This window comes from Coenobita brevimanus, chromosome 7 (genome assembly GCF_032717465.1).
Source record: "Coenobita brevimanus isolate Jiangsu-jjx chromosome 7, ASM3271746v2, whole genome shotgun sequence".
Taxonomy (NCBI): Eukaryota; Metazoa; Arthropoda; class Malacostraca; order Decapoda; family Coenobitidae; genus Coenobita; species Coenobita brevimanus.
The window spans coordinates 28,234,511-28,242,246 of record NC_136960.1 but is presented as its reverse complement, the minus strand read 5'-3'; positions in this window follow the sequence as shown (position 1 = coordinate 28,242,246).

The window sequence follows — 7,736 nt, the reverse complement described above, 5'->3', positions numbered from 1 at the left end:
AAAGATGGAGAGAGGAAAGAGAAAAAGAGCATGCAGTTATTCCTGGGGAAAGAAAGCAGTGAAGGAAAAGGATTTAGTACAAGTAAAGTAATACGGATAGAGTAATGGAGGAAAAAAAGGTAAGACATATGACAGATGAAAAAAGTAAGACTAAGTTGTGACACAGGGAGGGAGAAAGAAAAGATGAGTGAGGTAAGGAGGGAGACACACAGGGGGAAAGAGATGAAGGAAAGGAAAGAGAGAGGGAGAAAGGTAGGGAGTGAGCAGGTAGCTATAAAGAAAGGAGAAAGAGGGAAAATGAAACTGGGGATGAGACAAAGGATCCAGAGAGAGAGAGAGGGGGGGGGAGGCAGTACACAGAAAGGGACAAACAGATAGGTCGATAAACATACAGGTGTGTGTGTGTGTGTGTGTGTGTGTGTGTGTGTGTGTGTGTGTGTGTGTGTGTGTGTGTGTGTGTTTCCGTCCCTGTGTCATTCCTATAACATTGTTCCATTATTTCACCTGCGTGTTTTCTTGCTGTCTGCTTCAGTTTCTTCTCTCACTCACTTTTCTTTATCAGTATTTCTCCTGATTATTCTTACCATTCCAAGTCTCTCTCTCTCTCTCTCTCTCTCTCTCTCTCTCTCTCTCTCTCTCTCGGAACAAAGAGATTGTTCTCACAGTCTATATCTCCTTAATACGGCCACTGCCTGAGTTGCTGTGGAATTTTGGTAGCTTGAAAAATACACACGTCGACTTAAAGAGTTCAGGAGACTAAGGTATCAGGTTCGCCTGAGGGCTGTGGGACTTTATTAGTAGAAACTCGGTGACTACAAGGTCAGCTCAGTAAAGTGTTTAAAATCTGAATCATTACATAGAACGTTGCTGACTCTTAACACGGACTCGGCACACAACCGGGGTTGGAAGCTGTAAACGAAAAAATTTACCAGCAGAATTAAGTGAAAACTTTTTCACGTGCAAGATCTGCTCCACATGGAACTGACTCAACATGGACGTTATTAACACTATAATAGAGAAGTTTAAGGGATTCATCGGCAGGATCATACACTAGAATTAATGTGAATTCTGAAGTGACCACGAGAAAGCTCACGAAGTTCTGCACCTAGACATGTGGTTAACTCGTGGAAGTGCTAGCAAACTTTTACACTAGGATGGCAGGAAGTTATATGAAGGTCAGTTTTGCTCCTGAACACTGTTTATTCTCACTGCATTTCTGTATTTTTACTTATCAGTTTTCTGTGTTTTTATTAGCTTATAGTATAAACATTAGCGAATATGATGGTATACCATTTACATCAATTTAACCAATTTCTGGTGGCATATTTAGCCGTGGAATTTTTCTGTGGCCTGAGAGCAGTTATCACATGTGTCAGATAACTGATTTTCCTACCGTCTTGAGTTTTGTTTGTAGATGTTTCCTTGGTGTTTAGCATTAATATGGATAATCCTATGTGTGTTTTGACGTGCACATATGGCAGATTGACCTACAAACGGTGCCAGAAAGTAGGGGTACTGTACATACAGAAGTGTATAGGTACAGTGTTGTTGGTTTTCAGTGTGTGTGTTTTTTTTTATGGTTTTCTTGGTGTTTAACATTACTTTGGCCATTCCTATGTGTGTTTTGATGTCTAAATGTTGCAGATTGACGTGAAAACAGTGCTAAACTCAGGAGGGGGTACTGTGCATACAGTAGTGTATAGGTATGGTGTTTTTTGGTTTTAATTTATTTTTTTTATGGGTTTCTTGGTGTTCAGCATTACTTTGCATATTCCTATGTGTGTTTTGATGTTTAAGTATGCGTGAATTACCGGAAAACACTGTCTAAGTAGGCAGTACAAATAGGTTAGGCATAGGTGTGAGGTTGGGTATAGGTAGGGTCTGGGACATTGCCACTAGCTGGACATGCCTTTGGTTCTACGAATGTCAGATAACTGAGGAATTACTGTATTTATATATATATATATATATATATATATATATATATATATATATATATATATATGTGGCTAGGTGTTTTTAGGTCGACTTGTCGTCCTAGAAACACTAGCTATTGAGCTGGGGTAATCTTTTGAGACGAACAAGAATACACTACGAGAGGAGCAGGGCATAAAAACTCTTGGGCGACAACCTTACACGTGTATTGTCTCAAATTCAGGAACAAACAGATACAATGCAAATATGACAAAAACACAATACACTGTCCGGGTACAAAGTCAGTCACAGGACAGTATGGTTTATTCAATGACCAGGGCACAATACACTGTAACATTATACACTGTCCCACAATACACTGGCACACAGTACACTGTCCCAAAGTACACTATCACAAGTTAATGGCAGGATAGGGGGGTTAACACAGGGCTGCTGAAATCCTGGGCTCTTACAGGTGTGGGCCAGGTATGGGAGGGGCTCCATCAGGTGTACTCTATCTCAGAGGGCACGGGACCGTCCTCAGGGTCTGCGTCGTTGGGAGTGGGCTGCTGGGTGAAGTGGAGAAAGGTCATTCTCTGTTAAGGCCTTGGTGGGGCGTTCAGTCCCTGGGGCAGTTGCGCTTGCATGCGCCTGCCCTGGAGAGCAGGTCATCGTCCTTTGGGGCTGAGGAGGTCACGCCCGGGGGTTCGAGGGGGTTCTCGGGAAGCCTGAGGGCTGTGGTCTCCCTCGGGTCGGGCCGCTGTCAGGTGTGGGCTGGGGCATCCTCACCTCCAGGAATCCTTTGGTGGGTGGTCCCGCCTGGGAGCTGGCTGGACTGCTCTCATTCCTGGGGTCAGAATGGGGCCTTGCCAGACCTCCTCCAGACAGGGTAGTACCTTCTCGGGGCTGCTGCTGCAGGGAGAACAAGAGGGGCGTCCCACTCGACCACAGGAAGGCCAGGCTGAGTAAGGGACCTCCTCCAAGGGTGAAGTCACAGGGGGTGAGAGACAAGTGGTGGGTAATCTCTCCCTGACGCGGCTAGTGGCCGTTGTCGAGTTCCCAAGGGCAACAGGGGTAAGGCAGCTATTGGCCATCCTTCTCCTGTTGGTGCGGCTAATGGCCATCAACGGGGCCCGACTTCTTGGCAGGACTGAGGGTGAGATGCAGTTAATGGCCGTCACCTGCCCACAGGTGCAGCTAATGGCCGTCACGAGGTCCTGTGAGGGGAGGCACTGCTAGTGGCCTTCAACGGGACACTGTTATCCCTGGTGATGGTGAACTGAGTGCGACTTATGGCCATCACTGAGGTCCTGGGAGGAGAGGAGGCAGCAGGTGCAGTGTGGCTGATGGCCATCACCTTTCTGCTGGTGCGGCTGATGGCCATCACCTTTCTGCTCGTGCGGCTAATGGCCATCACCGAGATCTCACTCTCCGTAGCAGCTGCAAGAAGGGAGCGGATAGTGGCCATCTCTCCACAGGTGCGGCTTATGGCCGTCACTTGTCCCTGAAGAGGTGGGGGGAGGGATGCAGCTAGCGAGCGGCTAGTGGCCATCTCCATACAAGTGCAGCTAATGGCCGTCACGTGGGTGCTATCTGGGACTGAAGAATCAGTCCCACCCCTAACTTGGCAAGGGCTGGTTTGGCTGGAGGGTAACACCCTCGCACTGCATACTCTTGGTTGGGTCATTGAGCGGAATAAGGAAGCAAGGTAGTTGGGGACATAGGTCCATACTGCCAGGGGAATGTGCGCGCCTTCAGAGCCCATCCGTGGTCTCCTACTGGGGTGGGAGTCGCAACATTCCGGTGGTGTGTTGTTGCGGGTGGTATTTCAATATATATATATGTATATATATTGTGCGATTAAAGGTTGTGATTAATGGTAGACAAAAAAATAATGCTGATTTTGTGTGTATGGTGTGTCTGGGAGAGCGTGCAGAGATTATCAGACGTGAAAGAATTGATTTGCTTGATAATCTCTTGGGTGTGTGGAGGAGTTTTGTTATTTGGGGGACATGTTATGTGCTGGAGGTGAGAGTGGAGTTAGGTGTGTGGTTACGGTAAAGAGTGGTTGGATGAAGTTCATATTCACGAACTTACAAAAATCATAATGATTAGATGGATATGTAGTGTGTTCTGGAAAGCGAGGCCTGGGGGGAGCTTGGATTATGATCGAAGAGTTCAGAGGAAGGAAGGGACTGGAGTGTATTGGTCTTATGATGAGGAGGTAGACTGAGATGATTTGGGCATTTTGATAGGATGGACGATGACAATTGGGTGTGGAAGGTGAGAAATGTGAAGTTCTGGGGTAGGGTTGCGAGATGCAGACCAAAAAATACGTGGGACGAGGTCATAGATAGTGATCTAAGAGATAAAGAATTGAATAGTGAGACTGGCAGAGATCGTGCAGCATGGGGAGCCGGCATTAAGTGACCAACGCCGATGCATGCATATACTCGTATATTGGAACCTTTATATGCGAGAGGAACGAACAGTTATATAAATACATAATTTTGAACCACTTTCACTTTTAATTCGTTCCAACTTTATATTCTCATTCCTCGTTACCTTTGTTTCACCCACCCTCTTGGTTGTTTCCTTTATCATTTCTCCATTCCCTTTCTCCATTGGTTCTTTTCTTCGTCGCTTTCTTCCATTTCATCATTCATTGTTTTTCCCTCTCTCCCTTTTCTCCTTTTATCTTTCACATCAACCCATCCTTTCCATCTTGCTTTTCCCTCCCTTTGCCTTTCTATCCCCCTCGTCTTTTCTCCCCCTTCTATTTACTTTCCCGTCTCATCCTCTTCTTTTTTATATTTCGCTTCTGCTCTAATTTTTCGCCTCTTTCATCTCTCTCATTTCCTCTCTCTATCTGGCTTCCCTCTTTTCCTTTCTGTTCCAATTACTTTTAACTACATTTTCCATTTCTTTCCTTCCATTCCTCCCCGTCACGCTTTCTTCCCAGCTCTCCTTCCCGCTCTGTCTTTCTGTCCGAGGAGTTTATGGCCAGGATTGTAATGTTAACAGCAGTGGGGTTTATTTGCTGGCAAACGTTCCTACTTCACTGAGATATCCCAGCTCACTGACCCTCTCGTTATTATTTATACATTTTACTCCCATACTCAGAGTCGATAAAAATAACTTTGGGGGAAAATAATTTTGTGATATTTAGGTTTTTCGCATCTTCTTTAGTACGTTATATTTTTTATTTATAGGTCCCTGTCAAGTCTTCGGTAGATTACTATCGCGTTTGTTGCCTGTTTTTCCCTGAGGAAGATTTAGGTGGTCCGTGGGAAGTGAAGACGGAGGCGGTGGCGGCGGGTAAAAAAAGAAAGAATATCGTGAATATCTGATTAGGCTATGGAGGACTCATTACTAGAGGATGTACTAGAGAAAATTTTGTCAATGGGGATCCTACTCATTGGTCATGAGGTTTGGTTATAGCAAGGTTATAACACAGCGCAAGGTTTAACGAAATCATATGCCGGGAGACTGGTTTAAAGACATTACAGTGAAAGAGAGAGTTAGGGTGAAACTGGTACGGTAGAAAAGTGGTAGGAATAGGGTGTGATGTGGTGTGGTGTAATGGGTGGTGTGGTTGATGTCATATTTGGGTATGGTAGGGTGGGGTGACATGGGATGTGGTCTGGTGCGTGGTGGGGTGGGATGTGGTTAGGTACATGGTAAGATGGGATGTAGTTAGGAGTGGTGGGGTGGGAAGGTGAGTGAAGGTATAGGACTAGTGGGACAAAGAAAGAAAAAATCTTACAGCCTCAGTTTTTACCATAACAAACATTTTTATTAATTTTAGGTCTCATGGTGCAATGAAATATTGCAAAACGTCACCACTGAAGATGTTCCTACAAGCCCCAATGTCTTGATATTCCTTATTCGCCTGCGCATTCCAAGCACCCAGTCAGCCATCAGTATCTGTCTGTCTATTTACATATATCTATATCTATATCTATATCTATCTATCTATCTATCTATATGATTAAATTTGCACATGCCAATTACGCCTTCCTCATTCATATAATGGAAACGGCCACAGCAGCAAAGCTCATTACCTTGATAATTACATTGTTATAACTGCAACGGCTGAATAACTGAAACTGACGTCTGCTCATAATATTGCCGGCACGAAGTAGTGTAATTTGCATCATTAGTATTGTGGGCTGCGTCTGAATATCTTGTTCGTGGCAATTCTGTTGCTGATTTCGTGACCCCGGGTTCAACTGTACCTGAACCCGGTGGACTACAAACTAAGATACCCTCCACATGCAGAGCACCATCCTTCTTTGTGGGAATACAGAGGAAGTGGACGTTTGTATAACCGGGGAATGGAACCGGCTGGATATAATCAACGCCACCGCATGAAAGAGTCACTCTCCAGCATCTATTCAGTTAAATGAAATCGCCTAATCTTAAGCAGAATGAAGTATAAAAGATATCACAATGACGACGTAAACTGTTTTCTTATTTAATTTTAATGGGGGAAGTACCTCGCGAGGTTAATTTTGTTTTAGTAATAATCAACCTATCACTGACAGGAAGACTTTATTTCACTGTTATATAGTGTTATTTTTTTCGGCTTTATGTAGCATACTGTAATACGATTTTTACCTTAAATCCTCAGCCTCAAGACGTCTTTATTTAATATTTTTGCCACATTCAAATGATTTTATTCAGCGTAAAGGAAAGTTTTCGGACGACAAAGACTAGATAATGTTTAGTCTTCATAAATTTCTCCATTATCTGGATGCTGTCCTGAATAAACTGACTTTGCAGTAAAACACCCTCCACGATCACTCTGTATGTTCATCTATTCAGTTCTGTCTTTCCTTCATTCTTTACTCTTCCTTGTGCCTGCGGGTGACTCTACACTCCCTCTTCTGTCATTTTTTTTTTGTCCTTCTTTCCTCTTACAACATCCTATGGGTGACTCTACACTGAGTGACAGTCGAAATGTTGCCTGTACATCAGGAAACCATTTACTATGCTGGGTTCTAACCATATAACCAGATTATGGCGCCTGGTGCTTTAGTGGGTAATTAAGGCGCTCCAATCAGATTGCCTGTGTAGGTTCATATCCAAGGGGTGCTTGGGGTATATTGCTCACGAATGTCATTCAGGGATGAGTGAGACTGGTCATTCTCATCTAAAATGTCAGGACCAACTTGCTTAGCCCCTGGCTCCTATGCTCCTCATGGGGCAACACAGGATTAAATGATGATGATGATATGAATGCTCGTATTGTAGGTTTGTAGGCTATCCTATGTATGCAGGTGTATGCCTGTATTTAAATTTACTATAAAATACAAGAAAAAGTGGTCAGGATGATGAAGGTAATCATAATGTATGAGTTATGTTTGTCTGTGTTCATTTCTTTATCCGTTAATTTGCCTCAGTCTGTTTGTCTATATTGTATGTCATCTCTCTGTCCGTCTATCTGTCCAATTATCTGTTTATCTTTCTCTGTACTTGAATCAGGTTCCCTTCTACCTACATATTCCTTTTTTTTTTTTCCCTTAAAAATATTTAGTTTGGCTTCAGGCAAAGGACGTCATATTAACCCATTCTGTACGGTAACATGTGTTAATGAGTTATTCTTTGCATCACTGGACGATTTCGCTAAGCACAGGAGGAACCTCTTGTAGTGAAAGAGTAAATGAAGCCGCCATTAAACTTTCCCAATTTGAAAAGCGTTTCTAAAACTGGACATTAAAAAAAAACAATAGTCTGAAGAGAGCAAAAATAGTGGAAATACGTCATCGGACTGATATGCTTCAGGTAATTTTCTGTAACTCCATCAGATTTCACTCAGC